We start from the raw sequence: 17624 nt of genomic DNA on the forward strand, positions 1-17624 counted from the left end.
ATCGCCAAGCCTATCTCTGACCTTTTTAACCTGTCTCTCCTCTCTGGGGAGGTTCCCATTGCTTGGAAGGCAGCCACGGTTCGTCCTTAATTTAAAGGGGGAGATCAAGCTGATCCTAAATGTTATAGGCCTTTTTCTATTTTGCCCTGTTTATCAAAAGTGTTGGATAAACGTGTCAATAATTAATTGACTGGCTTTCTTGATGTCTATAGTATCCTCTCTGGTATGCAATCTGGTTTTCACTCAGGTTATGGATCTGTCACTGAAACCTTAAAGGTCCTCAATGATGTCACCATTGCTCTTGATTCTAAGCAATGTTGTACTGCTATTTTTATTGGCTTGGCCAAAGCTTTTTATACGGTAGACCATTCTATTCTTGTGGACCGGCTAAGGAGTATTGGTGTCTCTGGGGGGTCTTTGGGCTGGTTTGCTAACTACCTCTCTCAAAGAGTGCAATGTATAAAATCAGAACATCTGCTTTGTCAGCCAATGCCTGTCACCAAGGGTGTACCCCAAGGCTTGATCCTAGGCCCTACACTCTTCTCAATTTACATCAACAACATAGCTCAGGCAGTAGGAAGCTCTCTCATCCATTTATATGCCGATGGTTTAGTCTTATACTCAGCTGGCCCCTCCCCGGATTTTGTGTTAAACGCTCTACAACAAAGCTTTCTTAGTGTCCAACAAGCTTTCTCTGCCCTTAGCCTTGTTATGAACACTTCCAAAACAAAGGTCATGTGGTTTGGTAAGAAGAATGCCCCTCTCCCCACAGGTGTGATTACTACCTCTGAGGGTTTAGAGCTTGAGGTAGTCACCTCATACAAGTACATGGGAGTATAGCTAGGCGGTACACTGTCCTTCTCTCAGCACATATCAAAGCTGCAGACTAAAGTTAAATCTAGATTTGGTTTCCTCTATCGCAATCGTTCCTCTTTCACCCCTCACTGCCAAACTAACCCTGATTCAGATGACCATCCTACCCATGCTAGATTACGGAGACGGAATTTATAGATCGGCAGGTAAGGGTGCTCTCGAGTGGCTAGATGTTCTTTACCATCAGATTTGTCACCAATGCTCCTTAAAGGACACATCACTGCACTCTATACTCTTCTGTAAACTGGTCACCTCTGTATACCCGCCGCAAGACCCACTGGTTGATGCTTTTTTATAAAACACTCAGCCCTCACTCCTCACTATCTGAGATATCTACTGCAGCCTTCATTCTGCACAAACAACACCCGTTCTGCCAGTCACATTCTGTTAAAGGTTCCCAAAGCACACACATCCCTGGGTCGCTCGTCTTTTCAGTTCGCTGCAGCTGGCGACTGGAACGAGCTGCAACAAACACTCATACTGGACAGTTTTATCTCAATCTCTTCATTCAAAGACTCAATCATGGACACTCTTACTGACAGTTGTAGCTGCTTTACGTGATGTATTGTAAGATGGGGCTGACAGAGATGGTCGCCTCGCTTCAGGTCCTTAGAAAACTATGCAGTTATTTGTTTTTTTAATGTGTTATTTCTTACATTGTTTGCCCAGAAAATCTCAAGTGTTATTACATACAGCCGGGAAGAACTATTGGATATGAAAGCGATGTCAACTTACCATCATTACGACCAGGAATACGTCTTTCCCGAAGCGGATCCTTTGTTCGGACCTACACCCTGGACATGGGATCTTATCCCACTCAGAGGCCGACCCAAAACCACGTGACAACCGCAGGAGAGGCAGACTGAGCAGCCTTCTGGTCAGACTCAGAAGGTCGAGCACACCATCCACTGTTTCCGAACATATTACTCACCAATGTCCAATCTCGAGATAACAAAGTTTATTAGCAAGTGCATCGGAGATGTCGTACCCACTGTGACTATTAAAACCTTTCCTTACCAGAAACCGTGGATTGATGGCAGCATTAATGGCAGCATTGACAAATTGAAAACCCTAGTCATTGGCGACTCCATTACCCGCAGTATTAGACTTAAAACGAATCATCCAGCGATCATACACTGTTTACCAGCGGGCAGGGCTACCGACGTTAAGGCCAATCTGAAGATGGTACTGGCTAAAGCTAAAACTGGTGAGTGTAGAGAGTATAGAGATAGTGTTATCCACGTCAGCACCAACGATGTTAGGATGAAACAGTCAGAGGTCACCAAGCGCCAACATAGCTTCAGCGTGTAAATCAGCTAGAAAGATGTGTCGGCATCAAGTAATTGTCTCTGGCCCCCTCCCAGTTAGGGGGAGTGATGAGCTCTACAGCAGAGTCTCACAACTCAATCGCTGGTTGAAAACTGTTTTCTGCCCCTCCCAAAATATAGAATTTGTAGATAATTGGCCCTCTTTCTGGGACTCACCCACAAACAGGACCAAGCCTGGCCTGTTGAGGAGTGACGGACTCCATCCTAGCTGGAGGGGTGCTCTCATCTTATCTACGAACATCGACAGGGCTCTAATTTCCCTAGCTCCACAATGAAATAGGGTGCAGGCCAGGCAGCAGGCTGTTAGCCAGCCTGCCAGCTTAGTGGTGTCTGCCACTAGCACAGTCAGTGTAGTCAGCTCAGCTATCCCCATTGAGAGCGGGTCTGTGCCTTGACCTAGGTTGGGCAAAACTAAACATGGGGGTGTTCGCTTTAGCAATCTCACTGGAATAAAGACCTCCTCCATTCCTGACATTATTGAAAGACATTGGGATACCTCACATCTCAAAATAGGGCTACTTAATGTTAGATCCCTCACTTCAAAGGCAGTTATAGTCAATTAACTAATCACTGATCATAATCTTGATGTGATTGGCCTGACTGAAACGGCTTAAGCCTGATGAATTTACTGTGTTAAATGAGGCCTCACCTCCTGGTTACACTAGTGATCATATCCCCCGTGCATCCCGGAAAGGCGGAGGTGTTGCTAACATTTACGATAGCAAATTTCAATTTACAAAAAAAATAACAATGACGTTTTCGTCTTTTGAGATTCTAGTCATGAAATCTATGCAGCCTACTCAATCACTTTTTATAGCTACTGTTTACAGGCCTCCTGGGCAATATACAGCGTTCCTCACTGAGTTCCCTGACATTGTAGTCATAGCAGATAATATTAGAATTTTTGGTGACTTTAATATTCACATGGAAAAGTCCACAGACCCACTCCAAAAGGTTTTCGGAGCCATCATCGACTCAGTGGGTTTTGTCCAACATGTCTCTGGACCTACTCACTGCCACAGTCATACTCTGGACCTAGTTTTGTCCCGTGGAATAAATGTTGTGGATCTTAATGTTTTTCCTCATAATCCTGAACTATCGGACCACCATTTTATTACGTTTGCAATCGCAACAAATAATCTGCTCAGACCCCAACCAAGGAGCATCAAAAGTCATACTATAAATTCTCAGACAACCCAAAGATTCCTTGATGCCCTTCCAGACACTCTCTGCCTACCCAAGGACGACAGAGGACAAAAATCAGTTAACCACCTAACTGAGGAACTCAATTTAACCTTGCACAATACCCTAGATGCAGTTGCACCCCTAAAAACTAAAAACATTTGTCATAAGAAACTAGCTCCCTGGTACACAGAAAATACACAAGCTCTGAAGCAAGCTTCCAGAAAATTGGAACGGAAATGGCGCCACACCAAACTGGAAGTCTTCCGACTAGCTTGGAAAGACAGTACCGTGCAGTATCGAAGAGCCCTCACTGCTGCTCGATCATCCTATTTTTCCAACTTAATTGAGGAAAATAAGAACAATCCGAAATTTCTTTTTGATACTGTTGCAAAGCTAACTAAAAAGCAGCATTCCCCAAGAGAGGATGGCTTTCACTTCAGCAGTAATAAATTCATTAACTTCTTTGAGGAAAAGATCATGATCATTAGAAAGCAAATTACGGACTCCTCTTTAAATCTGCGCATTCCTCCAAGCTCCGTTGTCCTGAGTCTGCACAACTCTGCCAGGACTTAGGGTCAAGGGAGACACTAAAGTGTTTTAGTACTATATCTCTTGACACAATGATGAAAATAATCATGGCCTCTAAACCTTCAAGCTGCATACTGGACCCTATTCCAACTAAACTACTGAAAGAGCTGCTTCCTGGGCTTGGCCCTCCTATGTTGAACATAATAAACAGCTGTCACAGGCGTCAAAATGAGTAGACCAAGGTGCAGTGTGGAATATGTTCATCTTGTAATTAAATGAGAAAATGAACACTTTACAAATAAACAAAACTGACAGCAGACAGTTCCGTCAGGTACTCACAACTAAATGGAAAACACCTACCCACAAAAAAACAAAGGAAAAACAGGCTGCCTAAGTATGGCTTCCAATCAGAGACAACGATAGACACCTGCCTCTGATTGGAAACCATACCCGGCCAAATCATAGAACACAAAAACATAGAATGCCCACCCACCTATCACACCCTGGCCTAGCTAAACAGAGAAAACACAGCTCTCCTAGGTCAGAGCGTGACAGTACCCCCCCCCCCCCCCCCCCCCCCAAAGGTGCGGACTCTCGGCCGCAAACCTGAACCTATTGGGGAGGGTCCGGGTGGGCATCTGTAATTGGCGGCGGCTCTGATTCGGGGCGTAGCCCCCACACCGCCCGCTGATCCCCCCACTTCTGTGTCGCCGGAGGAACCAGACCGTGGATCAGCGCCGGAGGCTTTGAACTGCCAACCGCCGCTTAAGACTCTGGGCTGCAGACCATCGCTGAAGACTCGGGGCTGCGGAGCGTCGCTGGAGGCTCCGGGCTGAGGAGCGTCGCTGGAGGCTCCGGGCTGAGGAGCGTCTCTGTAGGTTCCGGACTGGGAACCTTCGCTGCAGGCTCCGTGCCATGGATCATCACTACTGGTTCCGTGCCATGGATCATCACTGGAGGCTTTGTGCCATGGATCATCACTGGAGGCTCCGGGCCATGGATTATCACTGGAGGCTTCGTGCCATGGATTATCACTACAGGCTCCGGGCCATGGATCATCACTGGAGGCTTCGTGCCATGGATTATCACTGGAGGCTTCATGCCATGGATTATCAGTGGAGGCTTCGGACCATTGATTATCACTGGAGGCTTCCTACGGGGAGCTGGAACCGGTCTCACCAGACTGGGGAGACGCACTGAGGACCACTTGCTCAAAGCAGGCACCGGCCGTACTGGGCTATGGTGGTGCACTGGAGGGAGAGTGTGCGGAGCAGGCACAGGGTATACTGGGCCTTGGAGGCTTACTGGAGGTCTGGCGCTGAGGGCTGGCACAACCCGTCCTGGCTCGATGTTGACTATAGCCCAGCAAGTGCGGAGCGCTGGTACAAGACGAACTGGGCTGTGCTGGTGAATGAGGGGTACCATGCGTAGAGCAGGTGCAGGATAACCTGGGCCAAAGAGACGCACTGGAGACCAGATACGTTGAGCCGGTGCACTTCTCCCTGGCTGCCGGCCAACTCTAGCAGAGCAACGGTGAGGAGCTTGCACCGAGCGCACCGGGCTGTGAGTATCACAGTGCGTATCACCGCATAACACGGTGCTTGCTCGGTCACTCGCTCCCCACGGTAAACACGGGGAGTTGGCTCAGGTCTTAACCTCGCCTTCACCAATCTACCCGTGTGCCCCCCCAAAACATTTTGGCCGCTGCCTCTCGGCCTCCTGTTGCTTGCCTAGCCGTTCCTCCCAGTATCGCCGTTCCGCCTTCGCTGCCTCTATCTCCCATTGCGGACGGCGATACTCCCCAGGCCTTGTCCAGGGTCCTGCCCCATCTAGGATCTCCTCCCAGGTCCACTCCTCCGAGCCATACTGCTTGGTCCCGCTCCTCCTCCTGGAGAGTGCACGCTGCTTGGTCTTCTTGTGGTGGGTAGTTCTGTCACAGGTGTCAAAATGAGTAGACCAAGGTGCAGCGTGGAATATGTTCATCTTGTAATTTAATGAGAAAATGAACACTTTACAAATAAACAAAAATGACAGCAGACAGTTCCGTCAGGTACTCACAACTAAATGGAAAACAATTACCCACAAAAAACAAAGGAAAAACAGGCTGCCTAAGTATGGCTTCCAATCAGAGTCAATGATAGACACCTGCCTCTGATTGGAAACCATACCCGGCCAATTCATAGAAAACCAAAACATAGAATGCCCACCCACCTATCACACCCTGGCCTAGCTAAACAGAGAAAACACAGCTCTCCTAGGTCAGAGCGTGACAACGGCTCTCTATCCACTGGATGTGTACCAAACTCACTAAAAGTGGCAGTAATAAAGCCTCTCTTGAATAAGCCAAATCTTGACCCAGAAAATATAAAAAACTATCGGCCCATATCGAATCTTCCATTCCTCTCAAAAGATTTTGAAAAAGCTGTTGCGCAGCAACTCACTGCCTTCGTAAAGACAAACAATGTATACGAAACGCTTCAGTCTGGTTTTAGACCCCATCATAGCACTGAGACTGCACTTGTGAAGGTGGTAAATGACCTTTTAATGGCATCAGACCGAGGCTCTGCATCTGTCCTCGTGCTCCTAGATCTTAGTGCTGCTTTTGATACCATCGATCACCACATTCTTTTGGAGAGATTGGAAACCCAAATTGGTCTACACGGACAAGTTCTGGCCTGGTTTAGATCTTATCTGTCGGAAAGATATCAGTTTGTCTCTGTGAATGGTTTGTCCTCTGACAAATCAACTGTAAATGTCAGTGTTCCTCAAGGTTCCGTTTTAGGACCACTATTGTTTTCACTATATATTTTACCTCTTGGTGATGTCATTCGAAAACATAATGTTAAATTTCACTGCTATGCGGATGACACACAGCTGTACATTTCAATGAAACATGGTGAAGCCCCAAAATTGCCCTCGCTAGAAGCCTGTGTTTCAGACATAAGGAAGTGGATGGCTGCAAACTTTCTACTTTTAAACTTGGACAAAACAGAGATGCTTGTTCTAGGTCCCAAGAAACAAAGAGATCTTCTGTTGAATCTGACAATTAATCTTGATGGTTGTACAGTCGTCTCAAATAAAACTGTGAAGTACCTCGGCGTTACTCTGGACCCTGATCTCTCTTTTGAAGAACATATCAAGACTGTTTCAAGGACAGCTTTTTTCCATCTACGTAACATTGCAAAAATCAGAAACTTTCTGTCCAAAAATGATGCATAAAAATTTATCCAATGTTTTGTTACTTCTAGGTTGGACTACTGCAATGCTCTACTTTCTGGCTACCCAGATAAAGCACTAAATAAACTTCAGTTAGTGCTAAATACGGCTGCAAGAATCCTGACTAGAACCAAACATTTTTATCATATTACTCCAGTGCTAGCCTCCCTACACTGGCTTCCTGTTAAGGCAAGGGCTGATTTCAAGGTTTTACTGCTAACCTACAAAGCATTACATGGGCTTGCTCCTACCTATCTTTCCGATTTTGGTCCTTCCGTGCATACCTACACGTACGCTACGGTCACAAGACGCAGGCCTCCTAATTGTCCCTAGAATTTCTAAGCAAACAGCTGGAGGCAGGACTTTCTCCTATAGAGCTCCATTTTTATGGAATGGTCTGCCTATGTGAGAGACGCAGACTCGGTCTCAACCTTTAAGTCTTTACTGAAGACTCATCTCTTCAGTAGGTCCTATGATTGAGTGTAGTCTGGCCCAGGAGTGTGAAGGTGAACGGAAAGGCTCTGGAGCAACGAACCACCCTTGCTGTCTCTGCCTGGCCGGTTCCCCTCTCTCCACTGGGATTCTCTGCCTCTAACCCTATTACAGGGGCTGAGTCCCTGGCTTACTGGTGTTCTTCCATGCCATCCTTAGGAGGGGTGCATCACTTGAGTGGGTTGAGTCACTGACGTGGTCTTCCTGTCTGGGTTGGTGCCCCCCTTGGGTTGTGCCGTGGCGGAGATCTTTGTGGGCTATACTTGGCCTTATCCCAGGATGGTAAGTTGGTGTTTGAAGATTTCCTTCTAGTGGTGTGGGGCTGTGCTTTGGCAAAGGGGGTGGGGTTATATCCTGCCTGTTTGGCCCTGTCCGGGGGTATCATCGGATGGGGCCACAGTGTCTCCTGACCCCTCCTGTCTCAGCCTCCAGTATTTATGCTGCAGTAGTTTATGTGTCGGGGGGCTAGGGTCAGTCTGTTATATCTGGAGTATTTCTCCTGTCTTATCCGGTGTCCTGTGTGAATTTAAGTATGCTCTCTCTAATTCTCTCTTTCTCTCTTTCTTTCTCTCTTTCGGAGGACCTGAGCCCTAGGACCATGCCTCAGGACTACCTGACATGATGACTCCTTGCTGTCCCCAGTCCACCTGGCCGTGCTGCTGCTCCAGTTTCAACTGTTCTGCCTGCGGCTATGGAACCCTGACCTGTTCACCGGACGTGCTACCTGTCCCAAACCTGCTGTTTTCAACTCTCTAGAGACAGCAGGAGCGGTAGAGATACTCTCAATGATCGGCTATGAAAAGCCAACTGACATTTACTCTTGAGGAGCTGACTTGTTGCACCCTCGACAACTACTGTGATTATTATTATTTAAACATGCTGGTCATTTATGAACATTTGAACATCTTGGCCATGTTCTGTTATAATCTCCACCCGGCACAGCCAGAAGAGGACTGGCCACCCCTCATAGCCTGGTTCCTCTCTAGGTTTCTTCCTAGGTTTTGGCATTTCTAGGGAGTTTTTCCTAGCCACCGTGCTTGTACACCTGCATTACTTGCTGTTTGAGGTTTTAGGCTGGGTGTCTGTACAGCACTTTGAGATATCAGCTGATGTAAGAAGGGCTATATAAATCAATTTGATTTGATTCGCACAAAACTGAGAGAGCGAACCACCGCTTTTAATCATGACAAGGTGACTGGAAACATGACCAAATACAAACAGTGCAGCTATACCCTCCGCAAGGCAATCAAACAAGCAAAGCGTCAGTATAGAGACAAAGTAGAGTCGCAATTCAATGGCTCAAACACGAGACGTATGTGGCAGGGTCTACAGTCAATCACGGATTACAAAAAGAAAGACATCGGCGTCTTGCTCCCAGACAAATTAAACAACTTCTTTGCTCATTTTGCGGACAATACATTGCCACTGACACGGCCCACTACCAAAGCCTGTGGGTTCTCCTTCTCTGTGGCCAACGTGAGTAAAACATTTAAATGTGTTAACCCTCGCAGCCCAAACGGCATCCCTAGCCGCGTCCTCAGAGCATGTGCAGACCAGCTGGCTGGTGTGTTTACGGACATATTCAATCAATCCCTATCCAAGTCTGTTGTCCCCGCATGCTTCAAGATAGCCACCATTGTTCCTGTTCCCAAGAAAGCTAAGGTAACTGAACTAAATGACTACCGCCCCGTTGCACTCACTTCTGTCATCATGAAGTGCTTTGAGAGACTAGTCAAGCCTTCCCTGTAGCTCAGTTGGTAGAGCATGGTGTTTGCAACACCAGGGTTGTGGGTTTGATTCCCACGGGGGGCCAGCACAGGGGAAAAAAAGTATGAAATGTATGCATTCACTACTGTAAGTCGCTCTGGATAAGAGCGTCTGCTAAATGACTAAAATGTAAATATCACCTCCACCCTGCCTGATACCCTCAACACTGGGGCCCCACAAGGGTGCATTCTCAGCCCTGTTCACCCATGACTGCATGGCCATGCATGCTTCCAACTCAATCATCAAGTTTGCAGACGACACTACAGTGGTAGGCTTGATTACCAATGACAATGAGATGGCCTACAGGAAGGAGGTGAGGGTCCTCGGAGTGTGGTGTCAGGAAAATAACCTCTCACTCAACGTCAACAAAACAAAGGAGATGATCGTGGACTTCAGGAAACAGCAGAGGGAGCACCCTCCCATCCACATCGACGGGACAGTAGTGGAGAAGGTGGAAAGTTTTAAGTTCCTCTGCGTACACATCATGGACAAACTGAAATGGTCCACCCACACAGACAGCGTGGTGAAGAAGGTGTAACAGCACCTCTTCAACCTCAGGAGGCTGAAGAAATTTGGCTTGTCACCTAAAACACTCACTCAACTGTACCGCCCTCAACCGCAAGGCTCTCCAGAGGGTTGTGCGGTCTGCACAACGCATCACCGGAGACAAACTACCTTCCCTCCAGGACACCTACAGCACCCAATGTCACAGGAAGGCAAAAAATATCATCAAGGACAACAACCACCCGAGCCACTGCCTGTTCACCCCGCTATCATCCAGAAGGCGAGGTCAGTACAGGTGCATCAAAGCTGGGACCAAGAGACTGAAAAACAGCTTCTATCTCAAAGCCATCAGACTGTTAAACAGCCATCACTAACATAGAGAGGCTGCTGCCAACATACAGACTCAACTCTCGGGCCATTTAAATAAATGGACTAAGTAAAGGTTTTACTAGTCACTTTAAATAATGGCACTTTAAAATAATGTTTACATATCCTACATTACTCATCTCATATGTATATACTGTTCTATACCATCTACTGCATCTTGCCTATGCCGCACGGCCATCGCTCATCCATATATTTATATGTACATATTCTTATTCATCCCTTTACATTTGTGTGTATAAGGTAGTTGTTGTGAATTTTTTAGATTACTTGTTAGATATTACTCCATTGTCGGAACTAGAAGCACAAGCATTTAGCTACACCGCATTAACATCTGCTAACCATGTGTATGTGACCAATACAATTTTATTTTATTTTATTTGTCTCTCCCTTCTTGCCCTTTATGCGGTTGTCTGTGCCCAATAAGGTTTTTTCCCTGTTTTGTGCTGCTGCTATGTTATGCTGCTGCCATGTTGTGTTGCTACCATGTTGTTGTCATGTTGTGTTGCTACCATGTTGTTGTCATGTGGTGTTGCTACCATGCTGTGTTGTTGTCGTAGGTCTCTCTTTATGTAGTGTTGTGTTGTCTCTCTTGTCGTGATGTGTGTTTTGTCCTATATTTTTATTTTTAATACCAGCCCCTGTCCCCGCAGGAGGCCTTTTGCCTTTAGGTAGGGCGTCATTGTAAATAAGAATTTGTTCTTAACTGGCTTGCCTAATTAAATAAAGGTTAAATAAAATAAACAACTAAGATGTGCACTTGATGATCCTTTTAAACAGATGGCAGGTGAAGAGAGTAGGTTTCTGTTCAATTCTGGTCTACATCTCCTTGCTGTTATTTCACTTGACAACAACATAGGGAACCCTTTCTTTGCTGTTGAATGTTTTTGTAAAGGTACACGGATATGTTTCAGAGAGGATGTTCGGTGATGGTGATGAGGATGAGTATGAATCAGCATGGTGTGTTTCCCTATGGAGGTGGTGACTGTCATTCGGTCATTGAGAGTAGCTATCAGCTGTGTGGCTTCAGCCGACCCACAGGCGCTCCATGCCTTTGACCAATTGCTCAAATTCCCTCACAGCCCCACAGCAGGCCCCCACACACACATTTTGCTAATGGCATCTGTTAACCTATTGGATATTGTGTCTGATTTGATGTACTGGAGGTGTGACAATAACTTTGGCTGCTGGGTTGTAGCTTGAGTATGTGTGTGTTTTGGAGCTCTAAGGACAAAGGTGTCGGGAAGGTGTCGGGACATAGGTGTCGGGACATAATTGCTTCTATGGGCCCTGGAAGCCATTGTGAGATAATATCTGCTGTGACTCACCCAATAAAGGCGAGAACCTACAACATTCGCAGAGTACGACCCTGCCTTACACAGGAAGCGGCGCAGGTCCTAATCCAGGCACTTGTCATCTCCCGTCTGGATTACTGCAACTCGCTGCTGGCGGGGCTCCCTGCCTGTGCCATTAAACCCTTACAACTCATCCAGAACGCCGCAGCCCGTCTGGTGTTCAACCTTCCCAAGTTCTCGCACGTCCCCCTGCTTCTCCGCACACTCCACTGGCTTCCAGTTGAAGCTCGCATCTGCTACAAGACCATGGTGCTTGCCTACAGAGCTGTGAGGGGAATGGCACCTCCGTACCTTCAGGCTCTGATCAGTCCCTACACCCAAAGAAGGGCACTGCGTTCATCCACCTCTGCCCTGCTCGCCTCCCTACCTCTGCGGAAGCACAGTTCCCGCTCAGCCCAGTCAAAACTGTTCGCTGCTCTGGCACCCCAATGGTGGAACAAGCTCCCTCACGACTCCAGGACAGCGGAGTCAATCACCACCTTCCGAAGACACCTGAAACCCCACCTCTTTAAGGAATACCTGGGATAGGATAAAGTAATCCTTCTAACCCCCCCCCCAAAAAAAAAGATATAGATGTACTATTGTAAAGTGGTTGTTCCACTGGATATCATAAGGTGAATGCACCAATTTGTAAGTTGCTCTGGATAAGAGCGTCTGCTAAATTACGTAAATGTAAATAGGTGAGCTAGAGGGCACACAATTGATTTGATAAGAGGCCTACTGTACAAAAACACTCTTATTCCAGGGAGGGACCAATAATGAGTCCCATACCGCCTACACTGCCTATCTGGGTCCAGAGTATAGACTAGATCATTGGTTCGGAACCAGGGGTACGTGTACCCCTCAGGGTATTTGGGCTATCCTCGGGGTACTTGAAAAAACTCATACAACCGTAGGTCTACTGGTAGAAAGAATGAGAGGGTACTTCTGGAGTACTCCAGGCAGAGCAAAATGTGATTGGTACAGTAACCAAAAAAGGTTGAGAACCACTGGACTAGAGGAACCGCACAACCACCAACACTGAGAGAGGTGAGGTTAGCGTGTCAGTCCTCTCATTCTATTTATACTCAGCTCAGTCTGATCTCATCCCAGGTAATTGACAGGATAAACACATCGACAACATGCCAGCTGAGCGTGTGATAGGGAGAGCACCTGAAGAGAGACTAGAATTAATTCAAATTTGTATTTGTCATATGCTTCGTAAATAACAGGTGTAGACTAACAGTGAAATGCTTACTTACGGGCCCTTCTCAACAATATAGAGAGAAAGAAAATAGAGAAATAATAGAAAAGTAAAACAAGTAATAATAAAATAAATAATAATAAATGCACAATGAGTAACGATAACTTGGCTATATACACATGGTACCATTACCGATTCGATATTCAGGGGTACGAGATAATTGCGGTAGATATGTCAAAATCAAATCAAATTTTATTTGGCACATGCGTCAAATACAATTGGAGTAGACTTTACCGTTACGAGCCCTTCCCAACAATGCAGAGTATAAAAATAAAAATAAAATAGTAACATGAGGAATAAAATAAAATACACAAGAATGGAGCTACAGTATCCAGTATATAGGGAATACCAGTACCAGATTAATGTGTTGTGTCGGTCTGCGTGTGTGTGTTGTGAATGAATGTGTGCATATGTAGTGTATGTGAATGTGGGTGGGTTTTGTTTGGGAGTGTCAATGTAGTGTATATGAGTGAGTGTGTATATGGTTTGTATATATAGTCTAGTGAGTGTGCGTAGGGTCAGTGCAGATAGTTTGGGTACCATTAATTTACTATTGAGCAGTCTGGCTATTTAGCAGTCTAATGGCTTGGGGGTTAAAGCGGTCTTGGAGCCTGTTGGTCCGAGAGCCGATGCTCTGGTACCGTTTGCCAGACAGTAGCAGAGTGAACAGTTTATGGCTTGGGTGGCTGGAGTCTTTGGCAATTTTTCGGGCCTTCCTCTGATACCGCCTGATATAGAGGTCCTGGATGGCAGGGAGCTCGGTCCCAGCGATGTACTGGGCTGTCCACACCAACCCTCTGTAGCACTTTGCAGTCAAGGGTGGTGCATTTGCCATACCAAGCGATGATGCAGCCAGTCAAGATGCTCTTGATGGTGCAGCTGTAGAACTTTTTGAGGATCCGAGGGCCCATGCCAAATATTTTCTGCCTCCTGAGGGGGAAGAGGCGCTGCCGTGCCCTCTTCACAACTGTGCGGGGTGTGTGGGGACCATGTTAGGTCCATAGTGATGTGGACAACAAGGAACTTGAAGCTCCCGTTCCACTACAGCCCTGTTGATGTGAATGGGGGCGTGCTCGGCACTCCGTTTCTTGAATTCCACGATCAGCTCCTTTGTCTTGCTGGCATTGAGGAAGAGGTTGTTGTCCTGGTACCAGACTGCCAGGTCTCTACCTCTTCTCTATAGGGTGTCTAATCGTCGTCACAGATCAGACCTACCACTGTCGGGTCATCAGCAAACTTAATGATGGTGCTGGAGTTGTGCGCAGCCACGCAGATGTCGGTGAATAGGAAGTACAAGAGGGGACTATGCATGCACCCCTGAGGGGCCTCAGTGTTGAGGGTCAGCATGGCGGATGTGTTGTTACCTACCCTCACCACCTGGAAGCGGCCCGTCAGGAAGTCCAAGATCCAGTTGCAGAGGGAGGCGTTCAGTTCCAGGGTCCTTAGCTTAGCGATAAGCTTGGAGGGCACTATGGTGTTGAACGCTGATCTGTAGTCAATGAACAGCGTTCTCACATAGAGTGGGCGAAAAAAAGTATTTGATCCCCTGCTGATTTTGTACGTTTGCCCACTTACAAAGAAATGATCAGTCTATAATTTTAATGGTAGGTTTATTTGAACAGTGAGAGACAGAATAACAACAAAAAAATCCAGAAAAACGCATGTCAAAAATGTTATAAAATGATTTGCATTTTAATGAGGGAAATAAGTATTTGACCCCTCTGCAAAACATGACTTAGTTCTTGGTTACAAAACCCTTGTTGGCAATCACAGAGGTCAGACGTTTCTTGTAGTTGGCCACCAGGTTTGCACACATCTCAGGAGGGATTTTGTCCCACTCCTCTTTGCAGATCTTCTCCAAGTCATTAAGGTTTCAAGGCTGACGTTTGGCAACTCAAACCTTCAACTCCCTCCACAGATCTCCTATGGGATTAGGGTCTGGAGACTGGCTAGGCCACTCCAGGACCTTAATGTGCTTCTTCTTGAGCCTCTCCTTTGTTGCCTTGGCCGTGTGTTTTGGGTCATTGTCATGCTGGAATACCCATCCATGACCCATTTTCAATGCCCTGGCTGAGGGAAGGATGTTCTCACCCAAGATTTGACGGTACATGGCCCCGTCCATCGTCCCTTTGATGCGGTGAAGTTGTCCTGTCCCCTTAGCAGAAAAACACCCCCAAAGCATAATGTTTCCACCTCCATGTTTGACGGTGGAGATGGTGTTCTTGGGGTCATAGGCAGCATTCCTCCTCCTCCAAACACGGTGAGTTGAGTTGATGCCAAAGAGCTCCATTTTGGTCTCATCTGACCACAACACTTTCACCAGTTTTCCTCTGAATCATTCAGATGTTCATTGGCAAACTTCAGACGGGCATGTATATGTGTGAGGGATATTGACAGTTCTTTTGTGTTTCTTCCATTTGCGAATAATCGCACCAAATGTTGTCACCTTCTCACCAAGCTGCTTGGCGATGGTCTTGTAGCCCATTCCAGCCTTGTGTAGGTCTACAATCTTGTCCCTGACATCATTGGAGAGCTCTTTGGTCTTGGCCATGGTGGTGAGTTTGGAATCTGATTGATTGATTGCTTCTGTGGACAGGTGTCTTTTTTACAGGTAACATGCTCCAGTTAGGAGCACTCCCTTTAAGAGTGTGCTCCTAATCTCAGCTCGTTACCTGTATAAAAGACACCTGGGAGCCAGACATCTTTCTGATTGAGAGGGGGTCAAATACTTATTTCCCTCATTAAAATGCAAATCAATTTATAACATTTTTGACATGTGTTTTTCTGGATATTTTTGTTGTTATTCTGTCTCTCACTGTTCAAATAAACCTACCATTAAAATTATAGACTGATCATTTCTTTGTAAGTGGGCAAACGTATATAAAATCAGCAGGGGATCAAATACTTTTTTCCCCCACTGTAGGTGTTCCTCTTGTCCAGGTGGGAAAAGGCAGTGTGGAGTGCAATAGCGATTGCGTCACCTGTGGATCTGTTGGGGCGGTATGTGAATTGGAGTGGGATCAGGGTATCTGGGAAAATGGTGTTGATGTGAGCCATAACCAGCTTTTCAAAGCATTTAATGGCTACCGACGTGAGTCCTATGGGGCGATAGTAATTTAGACAGGTTACCTTGGCGTTCTTTGGCACAGGGACTATGGGGGTCTACTTGAAACATGTAGGTATTACACACTGGGTCAGGGAGAGATTGAAAATGTGAGTGAAGACACTTGCCAGCTGGTCAGCATATGCTCTGAGTACGCCTCCTGGTAATCCGTCTGGCCCTGCGGCCTTGTGAATGTCAACCTGTTGAAAGGTCTTGCACACAGTCATCTGGAACAGCTGGTGCTCTCATGCATGGTTCAGTGTTGCTTACCTCAAAGCGAGCATAGACGGCATTTAGCTCATCTGGTAGACTCGCGTCACTGGGAAGCTCGCGGCTGTGTTTCCCTTTGTAATCTGTAATGGTTTTCAAGCCCTGCCACATTCGACGAGTGTCAGAGCCAGTGTAGTAGGATTCGATCTTAGCCTTGTATTGACGCTTTGCCTGTTTGATGGTTCATCAGAGGACATAGTGGGATTTCTTATAAGCGTCCGGATTTGTGTCCTGCTCCTTGAAAGCGGCAGTTCTAGTCTTTAGTTCAGTGCGGATGTTGCCTGTAATCCATGGCTTCTGGTTGGGATATGTACGTACTGTCACTGTGGGGACAACATCATTGATGCACTTTTTAATGAAGCTAGTGACTGATGTGGTAAACTTCTCAAGGATGAATCCCAGAACATATTCCAGTCTGTGCTAGCGATACAGTCCTGTAGCTTAGCATCCGCTTCTTCGAGCCACTTCCACTGGTACATCCTGTTTGAGTTTTTGCTTGTATGCAGGAATCATGAGGATAGTGTTATGGTCAGATTTGCCAAATGGAGGGCGATCTTTGTATGCATTTCTGTGTGTGGAGTAAAGGTGATCTAGAGTTTTTTCACCTCTAGTTGCACAGGTGACATATGTCACACCAGCCTTCACTTGGCTCCCCCTCCTGTCCAGCTCAGGCGTTCAGCGTCGCCGGGCCATCTAGCTGCTGCCGAACCAACTGCTGGTAAACGCCCTTCACTCATCATCCCCGGACTTTTCTCGTCATCATTACACACTCCTGGTACCAATCCCCACTCTATCACAGTGTATATATACTCCCTCTGCCATTTGTCTTTGTTGGTCATTGCAAATGTTACTTGTTTTCCTGAGAGGAATTTTTCCTACTATTTCCTGAGTACTTTATATTTTGCACTTTGGGTTCACCCTGTGCCTTTCTTCATCCAAATCGAGGTTAGTGATCGCTGTTCTGATGTCCAAAAGCTATTTTTGGTCATAGGAAACAATGGCAGAAACACTATGTTTAAAAAAAATTAGATCAGCGCAAAAAAGCACACAAAATAGCAGAATTGGTCAGGAGCCCGTAAAACGGCTGCTATCCTTTGCAGCGGCATTTTGAAAAGGAGAACAACGTGTAAGCCTATGACCTTGTCACCTTCACCTTGTCATAACATAGAGATGTTTAACTCAGCATCCTCTTCATCTGTATCTTTCAATAATGTCTTAACTTTGGATGTTAAAATGTAAATCATTTAAGTTTGGTATGTCAATGTTATTCCTCTGATATCATGTCAAACTAATGTGCATTACATTATTATTATTACAGTATTAAGAGTGTTTATGGAAGATTACCTAACATAATGATTCAACAGAATTCTGGTAAA

Source organism: Salmo trutta, chromosome 17, assembly GCF_901001165.1.
Source record: "Salmo trutta chromosome 17, fSalTru1.1, whole genome shotgun sequence".
Lineage (NCBI taxonomy): Eukaryota > Metazoa > Chordata > Actinopteri > Salmoniformes > Salmonidae > Salmo > Salmo trutta.